This window comes from Myotis daubentonii, chromosome 10 (genome assembly GCF_963259705.1).
Source record: "Myotis daubentonii chromosome 10, mMyoDau2.1, whole genome shotgun sequence".
Lineage (NCBI taxonomy): Eukaryota > Metazoa > Chordata > Mammalia > Chiroptera > Vespertilionidae > Myotis > Myotis daubentonii.
This window is the reverse complement of record NC_081849.1, coordinates 1,566,673-1,591,726: the sequence shown is the minus strand read 5'-3', so window position 1 is coordinate 1,591,726 and position 25,054 is coordinate 1,566,673.

Below are 25,054 nucleotides of genomic sequence, written 5' to 3'. Positions count from 1 at the left end.
GTAACATTTACAACTCTGGGTACTTCCGGTGGCATTTTCACGGGACTGTGCTTTGAAATATTAAGAGTTCATGCTTACACGGCTCAGAATTGGTGTCTAAACCCTTGTAATGACGAGAATAGTGTTTCTGTTTACAATTAAGGAGGATTGGCTTTGGCGATTTTTTGTGTGAATCAGTTAAAATGGTGAGGATTCCAATCAATACTTCTAAGCAAACTGTCTAATTGTGGTAAAACTGTTAAAATACACAATGATAGTTCCCAGAAATTATTAAGAACGTGTAAGAAACACCTCAAGTACACGTAAATAGATTCTTACTACATTTACTGTCCTATTCAATCACGGAAGTTTCCAGTGGAAAGCTGTGAAATGACGAAAATATTGGTAATATTTACAACTCCGGGTACTTCCGGTGGCGTTTTCACGGGACTGTGCTTTTAAATATTAAGAGTTCATGCTTACAGAGCTCAGAATTGGTGCCTAAAGCCTTGGAATGACGAGAATAGTGTTTCTGTTTACAATTAAGGAGGATTGGCTTTGGCGTTTTTTTGGTTGAATCAGGTAAAATGGTGACGATTCCGGTAAATAATTCTAAGCAAACAGTCTAATTGTGGTAAAACTGTTAAAATACACAATGATAGTTCCCAGAAATGATTAAGAACGTGTAAGAAACACCTCAAGTACACGTAAATAGATTCTTACTACATTTACTGTCCTATTCAATCACCGAGGTTTCCAGTGGAAAGCTGTGAAATGACGAAAATACTGGTAATATTTACAACTCCAGGTACTTCCGGTGGCGTTTTCACGGGACTGTGCTTTGAAATATTAAGAGTTCATGCTTACAGAGCTCAGAATTGGTGTCTAAAGCCTTGGAATGACGAGAATAGTGTTTCTGTTTACAATTAAGGAGGATTGGCTTTGGCGTTTTTTTGTGTGAATCAGTTAAAATGGTGACGATTCCGGTAAATAATTCTGAGCAAACTGTCTAATTGTGGTAAAACTGTTAAAATACACAATGATAGTTCCCAGAAATGATTAAGAACGTGTAAGATACACCTCAAGTACACGTAAATAGATTCCTACTACATTTACTGTCCTATTCAATCACGGAGGTTTCCAGTGGAAAGCTGTGAAATGACGCAAATACTGGTAATATTTACATCTCCAGGTACTTCCGGTGGCGTTTTCACAGGACTGTGCTTTGACATCTTTAGACTTCATGCTTACAGAGCTCAGAATTGGTGCCTAAAGCCTTGGAATGACGAGAATAGTGTTTCTGTTTACAATTAAGGAGGATTGGCTTTGGCGTTTTTTTGTGTGAATCTGTTAAAATGGTGACGAATCCGGTAAATAATTCTAAGCAAACTGTCTAATTGTGGTAAAACTGTTAAAATACACAATGATAGTTCCCAGAAATGATTAAGAACGTGTAAGAAACACCTCAAGTACACGTAAATAGATTCTTACTACATTTACTGACCTATTCAATCACGGAGGTTTCCAGTGGAAAGCTGTGAAATGACGCAAATACTGGTAATATTTACAACTCCAGGTAATTCCGGTGGCGTTTTCACGGGACTGTGCTTTCAAATATTAAGAGTTCATGCGTACAAAGCTCAGAATATGTGTCCAAATCCTTCGAATGACGAGAATATTGTTTCTGTTTACAATTAAGGAGGATTGGCTTTGGCGTTTTTTTGTGTGAATCAGTTAAAATGGTGACGATTCCGGTAAATACTTCTAAGCAAACTGTCTAATTCTGGTAAAACAGTTACAATACACAATGTTAGTTACCAGAAATGATTAAGAACGTGTGAGAAAGACCTCAAGTACACGTAAATATATTCTTACTACATTTACTGTCGTATTCAATCACGGAGGTTTCCAGAGGAAAACTGTGAAATGACAAAAATACTTGTAACATTTACAACTCTGGGTACTTCCGGTGGCATTTTCACGGGACTGTGCTTTGAAATATTAAGAGTTCATGCTTACAGGGCTCAGAATTGGTGTCTAAAGCCTTGGAATGACGAGAATAGTGTTTCTGTTTACAATTAAGGAGGATTGGCTTTGGCGTTTTTTTGTGTGAATCAGTTAAAATGGTGACGATTCCGGTAAATAATTCTGAGCAAACTGTCTAATTGTGGTAAAACTGTTAAAATACACAATGATAGTTCCCAGAAATGATTAAGAACGTGTAAGATACACCTCAAGTACACGTAAATAGATTCCTACTACATTTACTGTCCTATTCAATCACGGAGGTTTCCAGTGGAAAGCTGTGAAATGACGCAAATACTGGTAATATTTACATCTCCAGGTACTTCCGGTGGCGTTTTCACGGGACTGTGCTTTGACATCTTTAGACTTCATGCTTACAGAGCTCAGAATTGGTGCCTAAAGCCTTGGAATGACGAGAATAGTGTTTCTGTTTACAATTAAGGAGGATTGGCTTTGGCGTTTTTTTGTGTGAATCTGTTAAAATGGTGACGAATCCGGTAAATAATTCTAAGCAAACTGTCTAATTGTGGTAAAACTGTTAAAATACACAATGATAGTTCCCAGAAATGATTAAGAACGTGTAAGAAACACCTCAAGTACACGTAAATAGATTCTTACTACATTTACTGTCCTATTCAATCACGGAGGTTTCCAGTGGAAAGCTGTGAAATGACGCAAATACTGGTAATATTTACAACTCCAGGTAATTCCGGTGGCGTTTTCACGGGACTGTGCTTTCAAATATTAAGAGTTCATGCGTACAAAGCTCAGAATATGTGTCCAAATCCTTCGAATGACGAGAATATTGTTTCTGTTTACAATTAAGGAGGATTGGCTTTGGCGTTTTTTTGTGTGAATCAGTTAAAATGGTGACGATTCCGGTAAATACTTCTAAGCAAACTGTCTAATTCTGGTAAAACTGTTACAATACACAATGTTAGTTACCAGAAATGATTAAGAACGTGTGAGAAAGACCTCAAGTACACGTAAATATATTCTTACTACATTTACTGTCGTATTCAATCACGGAGGTTTCCAGAGGAAAACTGTGAAATGACAAAAATACTTGTAACATTTACAACTCTGGGTACTTCCGGTGGCATTTTCACGGGACTGTGCTTTGAAATATTAAGAGTTCATGCTTACACGGCTCAGAATTGGTGTCTAAACCCTTGGAATGACGAGAATAGTGTTTCTGTTTACAATTAAGGAGGATTGGCTTTGGCGATTTTTTGTGTGAATCAGTTAAAATGGTGAGGATTCCAATCAATACTTCTAAGCAAACTGTCTAATTGTGTTAAAACTGTTAAAATACACAATGATAGTTCCCAGAAATTATTAAGAACGTGTAAGAAACACCTCAAGTACACGTAAATAGATTCTTACTACATTTACTGTCCTATTCAATCACGGAAGTTTCCAGTGGAAAGCTGTGAAATGACGAAAATATTGGTAATATTTACAACTCCGGGTACTTCCGGTGGCGTTTTCACGGGACTGTGCTTTTAAATATTAAGAGTTCATGCTTACAGAGCTCAGAATTGGTGCCTAAAGCCTTGGAATGACGAGAATAGTGTTTCTGTTTACAATTAAGGAGGATTGGCTTTGGCGTTTTTTTGGTTGAATCAGGTAAAATGGTGACGATTCCGGTAAATAATTCTAAGCAAACAGTCTAATTGTGGTAAAACTGTTAAAATACACAATGATAGTTCCCAGAAATGATTAAGAACGTGTAAGAAACACCTCAAGTACACGTAAATAGATTCTTACTACATTTACTGTCCTATTCAATCACCGAGGTTTCCAGTGGAAAGCTGTGAAATGACGAAAATACTGGTAATATTTACAACTCCAGGTACTTCCGGTGGCGTTTTCACGGGACTGTGCTTTGAAATATTAAGAGTTCATGCTTACAGAGCTCAGAATTGGTGTCTAAAGCCTTGGAATGACGAGAATAGTGTTTCTGTTTACAATTAAGGAGGATTGGCTTTGGCGTTTTTTTGTGTGAATCAGTTAAAATGGTGACGATTCCGGTAAATAATTCTGAGCAAACTGTCTAATTGTGGTAAAACTGTTAAAATACACAATGATAGTTCCCAGAAATGATTAAGAACGTGTAAGAAACACCTCAAGTACACGTAAATAGATTCCTACTACATTTACTGTCCTATTCAATCACGGAGGTTTCCAGTGGAAAGCTGTGAAATGACGCAAATACTGGTAATATTTACATCTCCAGGTACTTCCGGTGGCGTTTTCACGGGACTGTGCTTTGACATCTTTAGACTTCATGCTTACAGAGCTCAGAATTGGTGCCTAAAGCCTTGGAATGACGAGAATAGTGTTTCTGTTTACAATTAAGGAGGATTGGCTTTGGCGTTTTTTTGTGTGAATCTGTTAAAATGGTGACGAATCCGGTAAATAATTCTAAGCAAACTGTCTAATTGTGGTAAAACTGTTAAAATACACAATGATAGTTCCCAGAAATGATTAAGAACGTGTAAGAAACACCTCAAGTACACGTAAATAGATTCTTACTACATTTACTGTCCTATTCAATCACGGAGGTTTCCAGTGGAAAGCTGTGAAATGACGCAAATACTGGTAATATTTACAACTCCAGGTAATTCCGGTGGCGTTTTCACGGGACTGTGCTTTCAAATATTAAGAGTTCATGCGTACAAAGCTCAGAATATGTGTCCAAATCCTTCGAATGACGAGAATATTGTTTCTGTTTACAATTAAGGAGGATTGGCTTTGGCGTTTTTTTGTGTGAATCAGTTAAAATGGTGACGATTCCGGTAAATACTTCTAAGCAAACTGTCTAATTCTGGTAAAACTGTTACAATACACAATGTTAGTTACCAGAAATGATTAAGAACGTGTGAGAAACACCTCAAGTACACGTAAATATATTCTTACTACATTTACTGTCGTATTCAATCACGGAGGTTTCCAGAGGAAAACTGTGAAATGACAAAAATACTTGTAACATTTACAACTCTGGGTACTTCCGGTGGCATTTTCACGGGACTGTGCTTTGAAATATTAAGAGTTCATGCTTACAGGGCTCAGAATTGGTGTCTAAACCCTTGGAATGACGAGAATAGTGTTTCTGTTTACAATTAAGGAGGATTGGCTTTGGCGTTTTTTTGTGTGAATCAGTTAAAATGGTGACGATTCCGGTAAATAATTCTAAGCAAACTGTCTAATTGTGGTAAAACTGTTAAAATACACAATGATAGTTCCCAGAAATGATTAAGAACGTGTAAGAAACACCTCATGTACACGTAATTAGATTCTTACTACATTTACTGTCCTATTCAATCACGGAGGTTTCCAGTGGAAAGCTGTGAAATGACGTAAATACTGGTAATATTTACAACTCCGGGTACTTCCGGTGGCGTTTTCACGGGACTGTGCTTTCAAATATTAAGAGTTCATGCGTACAAAGCTCAGAATATGTGTCCAAATCCTTCGAATGACGAGAATTTTGTTTCTGTTTACAATTAAGGAGGATTGGCTTTGGCGTTTTTTTGTGTGAATCAGTTAAAATGGTGACGATTCCAGTAAATACTTCTAAGCAAACTGTCTAATTCTGGTAAAACTCTTACAATACACAATGTTAGTTCCCAGAAATGATTAAGAACGTGTGAGAAACACCTCAAGTACACGTAATTAGATTCTTACTACATTTACTGTCCTATTCAATCACGGAGGTTTTCAGAGGAAAACTGTGAAATGAAAAAAATACTTGTAACATTTACAACTCTGGGTACTTCCGGTGGCATTTTCACGGGACTGTGCTTTGAAATATTAAGAGTTTATGCTTACATGGCTCAGAATTGGTGTCTAAACCCTTGGAATGACGAGAATAGTGTTTCTGTTTACAATTAAGGAGGATTGGCTTTGGCGATTTTTTGTGTGAATCAGTTAAAATGGTGAGGATTCCAATCAATACTTCTAAGCAAACTGTCTAATTGTGGTAAAACTGTTAAAATACACAATGATAGTTCCCAGAAATTATTAAGAACATGTAAGAAACACCTCAAGTACACGTAAATAGATTCTTACTACATTTACTGTCCTATTCAATCACGGAAGTTTCCAGTGGAAAGCTGTGAAATGACGAAAATATTGGTAATATTTACAACTCCGGGTACTTCCGGTGGCGTTTTCACGGGACTGTGCTTTTAAATATTAAGAGTTCATGCTTACAGAGCTCAGAATTGGTGCCTAAAGCCTTGGAATGACGAGAATAGTGTTTCTGTTTACAATTAAGGAGGATTGGCTTTGGCGTTTTTTTGGTTGAATCAGGTAAAATGGTGACGATTCCGGTAAATAATTCTAAGCAAACAGTCTAATTGTGGTAAAACTGTTAAAATACACAATGATAGTTCCCAGAAATGATTAAGAACGTGTAAGAAACACCTCAAGTACACGTAAATAGATTCTTACTACATTTACTGTCCTATTCAATCACGGAGGTTTCCAGTGGAAAGCTGTGAAATGACGCAAATTCTGGTAATATTTACAACTCCAGGTAATTCCGGTGGCGTTTTCACGGGACTGTGCTTTCAAATATTAAGAGTTCATGCGTACAAAGCTCAGAATATGTGTCCAAATCCTTCGAATGACGAGAATTTTGTTTCTGTTTACAATTAAGGAGGATTGGCTTTGGCGTTTTTTTGTGTGAATCAGTTAAAATGGTGACGATTCCAGTAAATACTTCTAAGCAAACTGTCTAATTCTGGTAAAACTCTTACAATACACAATGTTAGTTCCCAGAAATGATTAAGAACGTGTGAGAAACACCTCAAGTACACGTAATTAGATTCTTACTACATTTACTGTCCTATTCAATCACGGAGGTTTTCAGAGGAAAACTGTGAAATGACAAAAATACTTGTAACATTTACAACTCTGGGTACTTCCGGTGGCATTTTCACGGGACTGTGCTTTGAAATATTAAGAGTTCATGCTTACACGGCTCAGAATTGGTGTCTAAACCCTTGGAATGACGAGAATAGTGTTTCTGTTTACAATTAAGGAGGATTGGCTTTGGCGATTTTTTGTGTGAATCAGTTAAAATGGTGAGGATTCCAATCAATACTTCTAAGCAAACTGTCTAATTGTGGTAAAACTGTTAAAATACACAATGATAGTTCCCAGAAATTATTAAGAACGTGTAAGAAACACCTCAAGTACACGTAAATAGATTCTTACTACATTTACTGTCCTATTCAATCACGGAAGTTTCCAGTGGAAAGCTGTGAAATGACGAAAATATTGGTAATATTTACAACTCCGGGTACTTCCGGTGGCGTTTTCACGGGACTGTGCTTTTAAATATTAAGAGTTCATGCTTACAGAGCTCAGAATTGGTGCCTAAAGCCTTGGAATGACGAGAATAGTGTTTCTGTTTACAATTAAGGAGGATTGGCTTTGGCGTTTTTTTGGTTGAATCAGGTAAAATGGTGACGATTCCGGTAAATAATTCTAAGCAAACAGTCTAATTGTGGTAAAACTGTTAAAATACACAATGATAGTTCCCAGAAATGATTAAGAACGTGTAAGAAACACCTCAAGTACACGTAAATAGATTCTTACTACATTTACTGTCCTATTCAATCACCGAGGTTTCCAGTGGAAAGCTGTGAAATGACGAAAATACTGGTAATATTTACAACTCCAGGTACTTCCGGTGGCGTTTTCACGGGACTGTGCTTTGAAATATTAAGAGTTCATGCTTACAGAGCTCAGAATTGGTGTCTAAAGCCTTGGAATGACGAGAATAGTGTTTCTGTTTACAATTAAGGAGGATTGGCTTTGGCGTTTTTTTGTGTGAATCAGTTAAAATGGTGACGATTCCGGTAAATAATTCTGAGCAAACTGTCTAATTGTGGTAAAACTGTTAAAATACACAATGATAGTTCCCAGAAATGATTAAGAACGTGTAAGATACACCTCAAGTACACGTAAATAGATTCCTACTACATTTACTGTCCTATTCAATCACGGAGGTTTCCAGTGGAAAGCTGTGAAATGACGCAAATACTGGTAATATTTACATCTCCAGGTACTTCCGGTGGCGTTTTCACGGGACTGTGCTTTGACATCTTTAGACTTCATGCTTACAGAGCTCAGAATTGGTGCCTAAAGCCTTGGAATGACGAGAATAGTGTTTCTGTTTACAATTAAGGAGGATTGGCTTTGGCGTTTTTTTGTGTGAATCTGTTAAAATGGTGACGAATCCGGTAAATAATTCTAAGCAAACTGTCTAATTGTGGTAAAACTGTTAAAATACACAATGATAGTTCCCAGAAATGATTAAGAACGTGTAAGAAACACCTCAAGTACACGTAAATAGATTCTTACTACATTTACTGACCTATTCAATCACGGAGGTTTCCAGTGGAAAGCTGTGAAATGACGCAAATACTGGTAATATTTACAACTCCAGGTAATTCCGGTGGCGTTTTCACGGGACTGTGCTTTCAAATATTAAGAGTTCATGCGTACAAAGCTCAGAATATGTGTCCAAATCCTTCGAATGACGAGAATATTGTTTCTGTTTACAATTAAGGAGGATTGGCTTTGGCGTTTTTTTGTGTGAATCAGTTAAAATGGTGACGATTCCGGTAAATACTTCTAAGCAAACTGTCTAATTCTGGTAAAACAGTTACAATACACAATGTTAGTTACCAGAAATGATTAAGAACGTGTGAGAAAGACCTCAAGTACACGTAAATATATTCTTACTACATTTACTGTCGTATTCAATCACGGAGGTTTCCAGAGGAAAACTGTGAAATGACAAAAATACTTGTAACATTTACAACTCTGGGTACTTCCGGTGGCATTTTCACGGGACTGTGCTTTGAAATATTAAGAGTTCATGCTTACAGGGCTCAGAATTGGTGTCTAAAGCCTTGGAATGACGAGAATAGTGTTTCTGTTTACAATTAAGGAGGATTGGCTTTGGCGTTTTTTTGTGTGAATCAGTTAAAATGGTGACGATTCCGGTAAATAATTCTGAGCAAACTGTCTAATTGTGGTAAAACTGTTAAAATACACAATGATAGTTCCCAGAAATGATTAAGAACGTGTAAGATACACCTCAAGTACACGTAAATAGATTCCTACTACATTTACTGTCCTATTCAATCACGGAGGTTTCCAGTGGAAAGCTGTGAAATGACGCAAATACTGGTAATATTTACATCTCCAGGTACTTCCGGTGGCGTTTTCACGGGACTGTGCATTGACATCTTTAGACTTCATGCTTACAGAGCTCAGAATTGGTGCCTAAAGCCTTGGAATGACGAGAATAGTGTTTCTGTTTACAATTAAGGAGGATTGGCTTTGGCGTTTTTTTGTGTGAATCTGTTAAAATGGTGACGAATCCGGTAAATAATTCTAAGCAAACTGTCTAATTGTGGTAAAACTGTTAAAATACACAATGATAGTTCCCAGAAATGATTAAGAACGTGTAAGAAACACCTCAAGTACACGTAAATAGATTCTTACTACATTTACTGTCCTATTCAATCACGGAGGTTTCCAGTGGAAAGCTGTGAAATGACGCAAATACTGGTAATATTTACAACTCCAGGTAATTCCGGTGGCGTTTTCACGGGACTGTGCTTTCAAATATTAAGAGTTCATGCGTACAAAGCTCAGAATATGTGTCCAAATCCTTCGAATGACGAGAATATTGTTTCTGTTTACAATTAAGGAGGATTGGCTTTGGCGTTTTTTTGTGTGAATCAGTTAAAATGGTGACGATTCCGGTAAATACTTCTAAGCAAACTGTCTAATTCTGGTAAAACTGTTACAATACACAATGTTAGTTACCAGAAATGATTAAGAACGTGTGAGAAAGACCTCAAGTACACGTAAATATATTCTTACTACATTTACTGTCGTATTCAATCACGGAGGTTTCCAGAGGAAAACTGTGAAATGACAAAAATACTTGTAACATTTACAACTCTGGGTACTTCCGGTGGCATTTTCACGGGACTGTGCTTTGAAATATTAAGAGTTCATGCTTACACGGCTCAGAATTGGTGTCTAAACCCTTGGAATGACGAGAATAGTGTTTCTGTTTACAATTAAGGAGGATTGGCTTTGGCGATTTTTTGTGTGAATCAGTTAAAATGGTGAGGATTCCAATCAATACTTCTAAGCAAACTGTCTAATTGTGTTAAAACTGTTAAAATACACAATGATAGTTCCCAGAAATTATTAAGAACGTGTAAGAAACACCTCAAGTACACGTAAATAGATTCTTACTACATTTACTGTCCTATTCAATCACGGAAGTTTCCAGTGGAAAGCTGTGAAATGACGAAAATATTGGTAATATTTACAACTCCGGGTACTTCCGGTGGCGTTTTCACGGGACTGTGCTTTTAAATATTAAGAGTTCATGCTTACAGAGCTCAGAATTGGTGCCTAAAGCCTTGGAATGACGAGAATAGTGTTTCTGTTTACAATTAAGGAGGATTGGCTTTGGCGTTTTTTTGGTTGAATGAGGTAAAATGGTGACGATTCCGGTAAATAATTCTAAGCAAACAGTCTAATTGTGGTAAAACTGTTAAAATACACAATGATAGTTCCCAGAAATGATTAAGAACGTGTAAGAAACACCTCAAGTACACGTAAATAGATTCTTACTACATTTACTGTCCTATTCAATCACCGAGGTTTCCAGTGGAAAGCTGTGAAATGACGAAAATACTGGTAATATTTACAACTCCAGGTACTTCCGGTGGCGTTTTCACGGGACTGTGCTTTGAAATATTAAGAGTTCATGCTTACAGAGCTCAGAATTGGTGTCTAAAGCCTTGGAATGACGAGAATAGTGTTTCTGTTTACAATTAAGGAGGATTGGCTTTGGCGTTTTTTTGTGTGAATCAGTTAAAATGGTGACGATTCCGGTAAATAATTCTGAGCAAACTGTCTAATTGTGGTAAAACTGTTAAAATACACAATGATAGTTCCCAGAAATGATTAAGAACGTGTAAGAAACACCTCAAGTACACGTAAATAGATTCCTACTACATTTACTGTCCTATTCAATCACGGAGGTTTCCAGTGGAAAGCTGTGAAATGACGCAAATACTGGTAATATTTACATCTCCAGGTACTTCCGGTGGCGTTTTCACGGGACTGTGCTTTGACATCTTTAGACTTCATGCTTACAGAGCTCAGAATTGGTGCCTAAAGCCTTGGAATGACGAGAATAGTGTTTCTGTTTACAATTAAGGAGGATTGGCTTTGGCGTTTTTTTGTGTGAATCTGTTAAAATGGTGACGAATCCGGTAAATAATTCTAAGCAAACTGTCTAATTGTGGTAAAACTGTTAAAATACACAATGATAGTTCCCAGAAATGATTAAGAACGTGTAAGAAACACCTCAAGTACACGTAAATAGATTCTTACTACATTTACTGTCCTATTCAATCACGGAGGTTTCCAGTGGAAAGCTGTGAAATGACGCAAATACTGGTAATATTTACAACTCCAGGTAATTCCGGTGGCGTTTTCACGGGACTGTGCTTTCAAATATTAAGAGTTCATGCGTACAAAGCTCAGAATATGTGTCCAAATCCTTCGAATGACGAGAATATTGTTTCTGTTTACAATTAAGGAGGATTGGCTTTGGCGTTTTTTTGTGTGAATCAGTTAAAATGGTGACGATTCCGGTAAATACTTCTAAGCAAACTGTCTAATTCTGGTAAAACTGTTACAATACACAATGTTAGTTACCAGAAATGATTAAGAACGTGTGAGAAACACCTCAAGTACACGTAAATATATTCTTACTACATTTACTGTCGTATTCAATCACGGAGGTTTCCAGAGGAAAACTGTGAAATGACAAAAATACTTGTAACATTTACAACTCTGGGTACTTCCGGTGGCATTTTCACGGGACTGTGCTTTGAAATATTAAGAGTTCATGCTTACAGGGCTCAGAATTGGTGTCTAAACCCTTGGAATGACGAGAATAGTGTTTCTGTTTACAATTAAGGAGGATTGGCTTTGGCGTTTTTTTGTGTGAATCAGTTAAAATGGTGACGATTCCGGTAAATAATTCTAAGCAAACTGTCTAATTGTGGTAAAACTGTTAAAATACACAATGATAGTTCCCAGAAATGATTAAGAACGTGTAAGAAAAACCTCAAGTACACGTAATTAGATTCTTACTACATTTACTGTCCTATTCAATCACGGAGGTTTCCAGTGGAAAGCTGTGGAATGACGTAAATACTGGTAATATTTACAACTCCGGGTACTTCCAGTGGCGTTTTCACGGGACTGTGCTTTCAAATATTAAGAGTTCATGCGTACAAAGCTCAGAATATGTGTCCAAATCCTTCGAATGACGAGAATTTTGTTGATGTTTACAATTAAGGAGGATTGGCTTTGGCGTTTTTTTGTGTGAATCAGTTAAAATGGTGACGATTCCAGTAAATACTTCTAAGCAAACTGTCTAATTCTGGTAAAACTGTTAAAATACACAATGATAGTTCCCAGAAATGATTAAGAACGTGTAAGAAACACCTCAAGTACACGTAAATAGATTCCTACTACATTTACTGTCCTATTCAATCACGGAGGTTTCCAGTGGAAAGCTGTGAAATGACGCAAATACTGGTAATATTTACATCTCCAGGTACTTCCGGTGGCGTTTTCACGGGACTGTGCTTTGACATCTTTAGACTTCATGCTTACAGAGCTCAGAATTGGTGCCTAAAGCCTTGGAATGACGAGAATAGTGTTTCTGTTTACAATTAAGGAGGATTGGCTTTGGCGTTTTTTTGTGTGAATCTGTTAAAATGGTGACGAATCCGGTAAATAATTCTAAGCAAACTGTATAATTGTGGTAAAACTGTTAAAATACACAATGATAGTTCCCAGAAATGATTAAGAACGTGTAAGAAACACCTCAAGTACACGTAAATAGATTCTTACTACATTTACTGCCCTATTCAATCACGGAGGTTTCCAGTGGAAAGCTGTGAAATGACGCAAATACTGGTAATATTTACATCTCCAGGTACTTCCGGTGGCTTTTTCACGGGACTGTGCTTTGACATCTTTAGAGTTCATGCTTACAGAGCTCAGAATTGGTGTCTAAAGCCTTGGAATGACGAGAATAGTGTTTCTGTTTACAATTAAGGAGGATTGGCTTTGGCGTTTTTTTGTGTGAATCAGTTAAAATGGTGACGATTCCAGTAAATACTTCTAAGCAAACTGTCTAATTCTGGTAAAACTGTTACAATACACAATGTTAGTTACCAGAAATGATTACGAACGTGTGAGAAACACCTCAAGTACACGTAAATATATTCTTACTACATTTACTGTCCTATTCAATCACGGAGGTTTCCAGAGGAAAACTGTGAAATGACAAAAATACTTGTAACATTTACAACTCTGGGTACATCCGGTGGCATTTTCACGGGACTGTGCTTTGAAATATTAAGAGTTCATGCTTACACGGCACAGAATTGGTGTCTAAACCCTTGGAATGACGAGAATAGTGTTTCTGTTTACAATTAAGGAGGATTGGCTTTGGCGTTTTTTTGTGTGAATCAGTTAAAATGGTGACGATTCCGGTAAATAATTCTAAGCAAACTGTCTAATTGTGGTAAAACTGTTAAAATACACAATGATAGTTCCCAGAAATGATTAAGAACGTGTAAGAAACACCTCAAGTACACGTAATTAGATTCTTACTACATTTACTGTCCTATTCAATCACGGAGGTTTCCAGTGGAAAGCTGTGGAATGACGTAAATACTGGTAATATTTACAACTCCGGGTACTTCCAGTGGCCTTTTCACGGGACTGTGCTTTCAAATATTAAGAGTTCATGCGTACAAAGCTCAGAATATGTGTCCAAATCCTTCGAATGACGAGAATTTTGTTGATGTTTACAATTAAGGAGGATTGGCTTTGGCGTTTTTTTGTGTGAATCAGTTAAAATGGTGACGATTCCAGTAAATACTTCTAAGCAAACTGTCTAATTCTGGTAAAACTGTTACAATACACAATGTTAGTTCCCAGAAATGATTAAGAACGTGTGAGAAACACCTCAAGTACACGTAATTAGATTCTTACTACATTTACTGTCCTATTCAATCACGGAGGTTTTCAGAGGAAAACTGTGAAATGACAAAAATACTTGTAACATTTACAACTCTGGGTACTTCCGGTGGCATTTTCACGGGACTGTGCTTTGAAATATTAAGAGTTCATGCTTACAGAGCTCAGAATTGGTGTCTAAAGCCTTGGAATGACGAGAATAGTGTTTCTGTTTACAATTAAGGAGGATTGGCTTTGGCGTTTTTTTGTGTGAATCAGTTAAAATGGTGACGATTCCGGTAAATAATTCTGAGCAAACTGTCTAATTGTGGTAAAACTGTTAAAATACACAATGATAGTTCCCAGAAATGATTAAGAACGTGTAAGATACACCTCAAGTACACGTAAATAGATTCCTACTACATTTACTGTCCTATTCAATCACGGAGGTTTCCAGTGGAAAGCTGTGAAATGACGCAAATACTGGTAATATTTACATCTCCAGGTACTTCCGGTGGCGTTTTCACGGGACTGTTCTTTGAAATATTAAGAGTTCATGCTTACAGAGCTCAGAATTGGTCTCGAAAGCCTAGGAATGACGAGAATATTGTTTCTGTTTACAATTAAGGAGGATTGGCTTTGGCGTTTTTTTGGTTGAATCAGTTAAAATGGTGATGATTCCGGTAAATAATTCTAAGCAAACTGTCTAATTGTGGTAAAACTGTTAAAATACACAATGATAGTTCCCAGAAATGATTAAGAACGTGTAAGAAACACCTCAAGTACACGTAAATAGATTCTTACTACATTTACTGTCCTATTCAATCACGGAGGTTTCCAGTGGAAAGCTGTGAAATGACGAAAATACTGGTAATATTTACAACTCCAGGTACTTCCGGTGGCGTTTGCACGGGAATGTGCTTTGAAATATTAAGAGTTCATGCTTACAGAGCTCAGAATTGGTGTCTAAAACCTTGGAATGACTAGAATAGTGTTTCTGTTTACAATTAAGGAGGATTGGCTTTGGCGTTTTTTTGGTTGAATCAGTTAAAATGGTGACGATTCCGGTAAATAATTCTAAGCAAACTGTCTAATTGTGGTAAAACTGTTAAAATACACAATGATAGTTCCCAGAAATGATTAAGAACGTGTAAGAAACACCTCAAGTACACGTAAATATATTCTTACTACATTTACTGCCCTATTCAATCACGGAGGTTTCCAGTGGAAAGCTGTGAAATGACGCAAATACTGGTAATATTTACATCTCCAGGTACTTCCGGTGGCTTTTTCACGGGACTGTGCTTTGACATCTTTAGAGTTCATGCTTACAGAGCTCAGAATTGGTGTCTAAAGCCTTGGAATGACGAGAATAGTGTTTCTGTTTACAATTAAGGAGGATTGGCTTTGGCGTTTTTTTGTGTGAATCAGTTAAAATGGTGACGATTCCAGTAAATACTTCTAAGCAAACTGTCTAATTCTGGTAAAACTGTTACAATACACAATGTTAGTTACCAGAAATGATTACGAACGTGTGAGAAACACCTCAAGTACACGTAAATATATTCTTACTACATTTACTGTCCTATTCAATCACGGAGGTTTCCAGAGGAAAACTGTGAAATGACAAAAATACTTGTAACATTTACAACTCTGGGTACATCCGGTGGCATTTTCACGGGACTGTGCTTTGAAATATTAAGAGTTCATGCTTACACGGCACAGAATTGGTGTCTAAACCCTTGGAATGACGAGAATAGTGTTTCTGTTTACAATTAAGGAGGATTGGCTTTGGCGTTTTTTTGTGTGAATCAGTTAAAATGGTGAGGATTCCAATCAATACTTCTAAGCAAACTGTCTAATTGTGGTAAAACTGTTAAAATACACAATGATAGTTCCCAGAAATGATTAAGAACGTGTAAGAAACACCTCAAGTACACGTAAATAGATTCTTACTACATTTACTGTCCTATTCAATCACGGAGGTTTCCAGTGGAAAGCTGTGAAATGACGAAAATACTGGTAATATTTACAACTCCGGGTACTTCCGGTGGCGTTTTCACGGGAATGTGCTTTGAAATATTAAGAGTTCATGCTTTCAGAGCTCAGAATTGGTGCCTAAAGCCTTGGAATGACGAGAATAGTGTTTCTGTTTACAATTAAGGAGGATTGGCTTTGGCGTTTTTTTGGTTGAATCAGTTAAAATGGTGACGATTCCGGTAAATAATTCTAAGCAAACTGTCTAATTGTGGTAAAACTGTTAAAATACACAATGATAGTTCCCAGAAATGATTAAGAACGTGTAAGAAACACCTCAAGTACACGTAATTAGATTCTTACTACATTTACTGTCCTATTCAATCACGGAGGTTTCCAGTGGAAAGCTGTGGAATGACGTAAATACTGGTAATATTTACAACTCCGGGTACTTCCGGTGGCGTTTTCACGGGACTGTGCTTTCAAATATTAAGAGTTCATGCGTACAAAGCTCAGAATATGTGTCCAAATCCTTCGAATGACGAGAATATTGTTTCTGTTTACAATTAAGGAGGATTGGCTTTGGCGTTTTTTTGTGTGAATCAGTTAAAATGGTGACGATTCCAGTAAATACTTCTAAGCAAACTGTCTAATTCTGGTAAAACTCTTACAATACACAATGTTAGTTACCAGAAATGATTAAGAACGTGTGAGAAACACCTCAAGTACACGTAAATATATTCTTACTACATTTACTGTCGTATTCAATCACGGAGGTTTCCAGAGGAAAACTGTGAAATGACAAAAATACTTGTAACATTTACAACTCTGGGTACTTCCGGTGGCATTTTCACGGGACTGTGCTTTGAAATATTAAGAGTTCATGCTTACACGGCTCAGAATTGGTGTCTAAACCCTTGGAATGACGAGAATAGTGTTTCTGTTTACAATTAAGGAGGATTGGCTTTGGCGATTTTTTGTGTGAATCAGTTAAAATGGTGAGGATTCCAATCAATACTTCTAAGCAAACTGTCTAATTGTGGTAAAACTGTTAAAATACACAATGATAGTTCCCAGAAATTATTAAGAACGTGTAAGAAACACCTCAAGTACACGTAAATAGATTCTTACTACATTTACTGTCCTATTCAATCACGGAAGTTTCCAGTGGAAAGCTGTGAAATGACGAAAATATTGGTAATATTTACAACTCCGGGTACTTCCGGTGGCGTTTTCACGGGACTGTGCTTTTAAATATTAAGAGTTCATGCTTACAGAGCTCAGAATTGGTGCCTAAAGCCTTGGAATGACGAGAATAGTGTTTCTGTTTACAATTAAGGAGGATTGGCTTTGGCGTTTTTTTGGTTGAATCAGGTAAAATGGTGACGATTCCGGTAAATAATTCTAAGCAAACAGTCTAATTGTGGGAAAACTGTTAAAATACACAATGATAGTTCCCAGAAATGATTAAGAACGTGTAAGAAACACCTCAAGTACACGTAAATAGATTCTTACTACATTTACTGTCCTATTCAATCACCAAGGTTTCCAGTGGAAAGCTGTGAAATGACGAAAATACTGGTAATATTTACAACTCCAGGTACTTCCGGTGGCGTTTCCACGGGACTGTGCTTTGAAATATTAAGAGTTCATGCTTACAGAGCTCAGAATTGGTGTCTAAAGCCTTGGAATGACGAGAATAGTGTTTCTGTTTACAATTAAGGAGGATTGGCTTTGGCGTTTTTTTGTGTGAATCAGTTAAAATGGTGACGATTCCGGTAAATAATTCTAAGCAAACTGTCTAATTGTGGTAAAACTGTTAAAATACACAATGATAGTTCCCAGAAATGATTAAGAACGTGTAAGATACACCTCAAGTACACGTAAATAGATTCCTACTACATTTACTGTCCTATTCAATCACGGAGGTTTCCAGTGGAAAGCTGTGAAATGACGCAAATACTGGTAATATTTACATCTCCAGGTACTTCCGGTGGCGTTTTCACGGGACTGTGCTTTGACATCTTTAGACTTCATGCTTACAGAGCTCATAATTGGTGTCTAAAGCCTTGGAATGACGAGAATAGTGTTTCTGTTTACAATTAAGGAGGATTGGCTTTGGCGTTTTTTTGTGTGAATCTGTTAAAATGGTGACGAATCCGGTAAATAATTCTAAGCAAACTGTCTAATTCTGGTAAAACTCTTACAATACACAATGTTAGTTACCAGAAATGATTAAGAACGTGTGAGAAACACCTCAAGTACACGTAAATATATTCTTACTACATTTACTGTCGTATTCAATCACGGAGGTTTCCAGAGGAAAACTGTGAAATGACAAAAATACTTGTAACATTTACAACTCTGGGTACTTCCGGTGGCATTTTCACGGGACTGTGCTTTGAAATATTAAGAGTTCATGCTTACAGGGCTCAGAATTGGTGTCTAAACCCTTGGAATGACGAGAATAGTGTTTCTGTTTACAATTAAGGAGGATTGGCTTTGGCGTTTTTTTGTGTGAATCAGTTAAAATGGTGACGATTCCGGTAAATAATTCTAAGCAAACTGTCTAATTGTGGTAAAACTGTTAAAATACACAATGATAGTTCCCAGAAATGATTAAGAACGTGTAAGAAAAACCTCAAGTACACGTAATTAGATTCTTACTACATTTACTGTCCTATTCAATCACGGAGGTTTCCAGTGGAAAGCTGTGGAATGACGTAAATACTGGTAATATTTACAACTCCGGGTACTTCCAGTGGCGTTTTCACGGGACTGTGCTTTCAAATATTAAGAGTTCATGCGTACAAAGCTCAGAATATGTGTCCAAATCCTTCGAATGACGAGAATTTTGTTGATGTTTACAATTAAGGAGGATTGGCTTTGGCGTTTTTTTGTGTGAATCAGTTAAAATGGTGACGATTCCAGTAAATACTTCTAAGCAAACTGTCTAATTCTGGTAAAACTGTTAAAATACACAATGATAGTTCCCAGAAATGATTAAGAACGTGTAAGAAACACCTCAAGTACACGTAAATAGATTCCTACTACATTTACTGTCCTATTCAATCACGGAGGTTTCCAGTGGAAAGCTGTGAAATGACGCAAATACTGGTAATATTTACATCTCCAGGTACTTCCGGTGGCGTTTTCACGGGACTGTGCTTTGACATCTTTAGACTTCATGCTTACAGAGCTCAGAATTGGTGCCTAAAGCCTTGGAATGACGAGAATAGTGTTTCTGTTTACAATTAAGGAGGATTGGCTTTGGCGTTTTTTTGTGTGAATCTGTTAAAATGGTGACGAATCCGGTAAATAATTCTAAGCAAACTGTATAATTGTGGTAAAACTGTTAAAATACACAATGATAGTTCCCAGAAATGATTAAGAACGTGTAAGAAACACCTCAAGTACACGTAAATAGATTCTTACTACATTTACTGCCCTATTCAATCACGGAGGTTTCCAGTGGAAAGCTGTGAAATGACGCAAATACTGGTAATATTTACATCTCCAGGTACTTCCGGTGGCTTTTTCACGGGACTGTGCTTTGACATCTTTAGAGTTCATGCTTACAGAGCTCAGAATTGGTGTCTAAAGCCTTGGAATGACGAGAATAGTGTTTCTGTTTACAATTAAGGAGGATTGGCTTTGGCGTTTTTTTGTGTGAATCAGTTAAAATGGTGACGATTCCAGTAAATACTTCTAAGCAAACTGTCTAATTCTGGTAAAACTGTTACAATACACAATGTTAGTTACCAGAAATGATTACGAACGTGTGAGAAACACCTCAAGTACACGTAAATATATTCTTACTACATTTACTGTCCTATTCAATCACGGAGGTTTCCAGAGGAAAACTGTGAAATGACAAAAATACTTGTAACATTTACAACTCTGGGTACATCCGGTGGCATTTTCACGGGACTGTGCTTTGAAATATTAAGAGTTCATGCTTACACGGCACAGAATTGGTGTCTAAACCCTTGGAATGACGAGAATAGTGTTTCTGTTTACAATTAAGGAGGATTGGCTTTGGCGTTTTTTTGTGTGAATCAGTTAAAATGGTGACGATTCCGGTAAATAATTCTAAGCAAACTGTCTAATTGTGGTAAAACTGTTAAAATACACAATGATAGTTCCCAGAAATGATTAAGAACGTGTAAGAAACACCTCAAGTACACGTAATTAGATTCTTACTACATTTACTGTCCTATTCAATCACGGAGGTTTCCAGTGGAAAGCTGTGGAATGACGTAAATACTGGTAATATTTACAACTCCGGGTACTTCCAGTGGCCTTTTCACGGGACTGTGCTTTCAAATATTAAGAGTTCATGCGTACAAAGCTCAGAATATGTGTCCAAATCCTTCGAATGACGAGAATTTTGTTGATGTTTACAATTAAGGAGGATTGGCTTTGGCGTTTTTTTGTGTGAATCAGTTAAAATGGTGACGATTCCAGTAAATACTTCTAAGCAAACTGTCTAATTCTGGTAAAACTGTTACAATACACAATGTTAGTTCCCAGAAATGATTAAGAACGTGTGAGAAACACCTCAAGTACACGTAATTAGATTCTTACTACATTTACTGTCCTATTCAATCACGGAGGTTTTCAGAGGAAAACTGTGAAATGACAAAAATACTTGTAACATTTACAACTCTGGGTACTTCCGGTGGCATTTTCACGGGACTGTGCTTTGAAATATTAAGAGTTCATGCTTACAGAGCTCAGAATTGGTGTCTAAAGCCTTGGAATGACGAGAATAGTGTTTCTGTTTACAATTAAGGAGGATTGGCTTTGGCGTTTTTTTGTGTGAATCAGTTAAAATGGTGACGATTCCGGTAAATAATTCTGAGCAAACTGTCTAATTGTGGTAAAACTGTTAAAATACACAATGATAGTTCCCAGAAATGATTAAGAACGTGTAAGATACACCTCAAGTACACGTAAATAGATTCCTACTACATTTACTGTCCTATTCAATCACGGAGGTTTCCAGTGGAAAGCTGTGAAATGACGCAAATACTGGTAATATTTACATCTCCAGGTACTTCCGGTGGCGTTTTCACGGGACTGTGCTTTGACATCTTTAGACTTCATGCTTACAGAGCTCAGAATTGGTGCCTAAAGCCATGGAATGACGAGAATAGTGTTTCTGTTTACAATTAAGGAGGATTGGCTTTGGCGTTTTTTTGTGTGAATCTGTTAAAATGGTGACGAATCCGGTAAATAATTCTAAGCAAACTGTCTAATTGTGGTAAAACTGTTAAAATACACAATGATAGTTCCCAGAAATGATTAAGAACGTGTAAGAAACACCTCAAGTACACGTAAATAGATTCTTACTACATTTACTGTCCTATTCAATCACGGAGGTTTCCAGTGGAAAGCTGTGAAATGACGAAAATACTGGTAATATTTACAACTCCGGGTACTTCCGGTGGCGTTTTCACGGGACTGTTCTTTGAAATATTAAGAGTTCATGCTTACAGAGCTCAGAATTGGTCTCGAAAGCCTAGGAATGACGAGAATATTGTTTCTGTTTACAATTAAGGAGGATTGGCTTTGGCGTTTTTTTGGTTGAATCAGTTAAAATGGTGATGATTCCGGTAAATAATTCTAAGCAAACTGTCTAATTGTGGTAAAACTGTTAAAATACACAATGATAGTTCCCAGAAATGATTAAGAACGTGTAAGAAACACCTCAAGTACACGTAAATAGATTCTTACTACATTTACTGTCCTATTCAATCACGGAGGTTTCCAGTGGAAAGCTGTGAAATGACGAAAATACTGGTAATATTTACAACTCCAGGTACTTCCGGTGGCGTTTGCACGGGAATGTGCTTTGAAATATTAAGAGTTCATGCTTACAGAGCTCAGAATTGGTGTCTAAAACCTTGGAATGACTAGAATAGTGTTTCTGTTTACAATTAAGGAGGATTGGCTTTGGCGTTTTTTTGGTTGAATCAGTTAAAATGGTGACGATTCCGGTAAATAATTCTAAGCAAACTGTCTAATTGTGGTAAAACTGTTAAAATACACAATGATAGTTCCCAGAAATGATTAAGAACGTGTAAGAAACACCTCAAGTACACGTAAATATATTCTTACTACATTTACTGCCCTATTCAATCACGGAGGTTTCCAGTGGAAAGCTGTGAAATGACGCAAATACTGGTAATATTTACATCTCCAGGTACTTCCGGTGGCTTTTTCACGGGACTGTGCTTTGACATCTTTAGAGTTCATGCTTACAGAGCTCAGAATTGGTGTCTAAAGCCTTGGAATGACGAGAATAGTGTTTCTGTTTACAATTAAGGAGGATTGGCTTTGGCGTTTTTTTGTGTGAATCAGTTAAAATGGTGACGATTCCAGTAAATACTTCTAAGCAAACTGTCTAATTCTGGTAAAACTGTTACAATACACAATGTTAGTTACCAGAAATGATTACGAACGTGTGAGAAACACCTCAAGTACACGTAAATATATTCTTACTACATTTACTGTCCTATTCAATCACGGAGGTTTCCAGAGGAAAACTGTGAAATGACAAAAATACTTGTAACATTTACAACTCTGGGTACATCCGGTGGCATTTTCACGGGACTGTGCTTTGAAATATTAAGAGTTCATGCTTACACGGCACAGAATTGGTGTCTAAACCCTTGGAATGACGAGAATAGTGTTTCTGTTTACAATTAAGGAGGATTGGCTTTGGCGTTTTTTTGTGTGAATCAGTTAAAATGGTGAGGATTCCAATCAATACTTCTAAGCAAACTGTCTAATTGTGGTAAAACTGTTAAAATACACAATGATAGTTCCCAGAAATGATTAAGAACGTGTAAGAAACACCTCAAGTACACGTAAATAGATTCTTACTACATTTACTGTCCTATTCAATCACGGAGGTTTCCAGTGGAAAGCTGTGAAATGACGAAAATACTGGTAATATTTACAACTCCGGGTACTTCCGGTGGCGTTTTCACGGGAATGTGCTTTGAAATATTAAGAGTTCATGCTTACAGAGCTCAGAATTGGTGCCTAAAGCCTTGGAATGACGAGAATAGTGTTTCTGTTTACAATTAAGGAGGATTGGCTTTGGCGTTTTTTTGGTTGAATCAGTTAAAATGGTGACGATTCCGGTAAATAATTCTAAGCAAACTGTCTAATTGTGGTAAAACTGTTAAAATACACAATGATAGTTCCCAGAAATGATTAAGAACGTGTAAGAAACACCTCAAGTACACGTAATTAGATTCTTACTACATTTACTGTCCTATTCAATCACGGAGGTTTCCAGTGGAAAGCTGTGGAATGACGTAAATACTGGTAATATTTACAACTCCGGGTACTTCCGGTGGCGTTTTCACGGGACTGTGCTTTCAAATATTAAGAGTTCATGCGTACAAAGCTCAGAATATGTGTCCAAATCCTTCGAATGACGAGAATATTGTTTCTGTTTACAATTAAGGAGGATTGGCTTTGGCGTTTTTTTGTGTGAATCAGTTAAAATGGTGACGATTCCAGTAAATACTTCTAAGCAAACTGTCTAATTCTGGTAAAACTCTTACAATACACAATGTTAGTTACCAGAAATGATTAAGAACGTGTGAGAAACACCTCAAGTACACGTAAATATATTCTTACTACATTTACTGTCGTATTCAATCACGGAGGTTTCCAGAGGAAAACTGTGAAATGACAAAAATACTTGTAACATTTACAACTCTGGGTACTTCCGGTGGCATTTTCACGGGACTGTGCTTTGAAATATTAAGAGTTCATGCTTACACGGCTCAGAATTGGTGTCTAAACCCTTGGAATGACGAGAATAGTGTTTCTGTTTACAATTAAGGAGGATTGGCTTTGGCGATTTTTTGTGTGAATCAGTTAAAATGGTGAGGATTCCAATCAATACTTCTAAGCAAACTGTCTAATTGTGGTAAAACTGTTAAAATACACAATGATAGTTCCCAGAAATTATTAAGAACGTGTAAGAAACACCTCAAGTACACGTAAATAGATTCTTACTACATTTACTGTCCTATTCAATCACGGAAGTTTCCAGTGGAAAGCTGTGAAATGACGAAAATATTGGTAATATTTACAACTCCGGGTACTTCCGGTGGCGTTTTCACGGGACTGTGCTTTTAAATATTAAGAGTTCATGCTTACAGAGCTCAGAATTGGTGCCTAAAGCCTTGGAATGACGAGAATAGTGTTTCTGTTTACAATTAAGGAGGATTGGCTTTGGCGTTTTTTTGGTTGAATCAGGTAAAATGGTGACGATTCCGGTAAATAATTCTAAGCAAACAGTCTAATTGTGGGAAAACTGTTAAAATACACAATGATAGTTCCCAGAAATGATTAAGAACGTGTAAGAAACACCTCAAGTACACGTAAATAGATTCTTACTACATTTACTGTCCTATTCAATCACCAAGGTTTCCAGTGGAAAGCTGTGAAATGACGAAAATACTGGTAATATTTACAACTCCAGGTACTTCCGGTGGCGTTTCCACGGGACTGTGCTTTGAAATATTAAGAGTTCATGCTTACAGAGCTCAGAATTGGTGTCTAAAGCCTTGGAATGACGAGAATAGTGTTTCTGTTTACAATTAAGGAGGATTGGCTTTGGCGTTTTTTTGTGTGAATCAGTTAAAATGGTGACGATTCCGGTAAATAATTCTAAGCAAACTGTCTAATTGTGGTAAAACTGTTAAAATACACAATGATAGTTCCCAGAAATGATTAAGAACGTGTAAGATACACCTCAAGTACACGTAAATAGATTCCTACTACATTTACTGTCCTATTCAATCACGGAGGTTTCCAGTGGAAAGCTGTGAAATGACGCAAATACTGGTAATATTTACATCTCCAGGTACTTCCGGTGGCGTTTTCACGGGACTGTGCTTTGACATCTTTAGACTTCATGCTTACAGAGCTCAGAATTGGT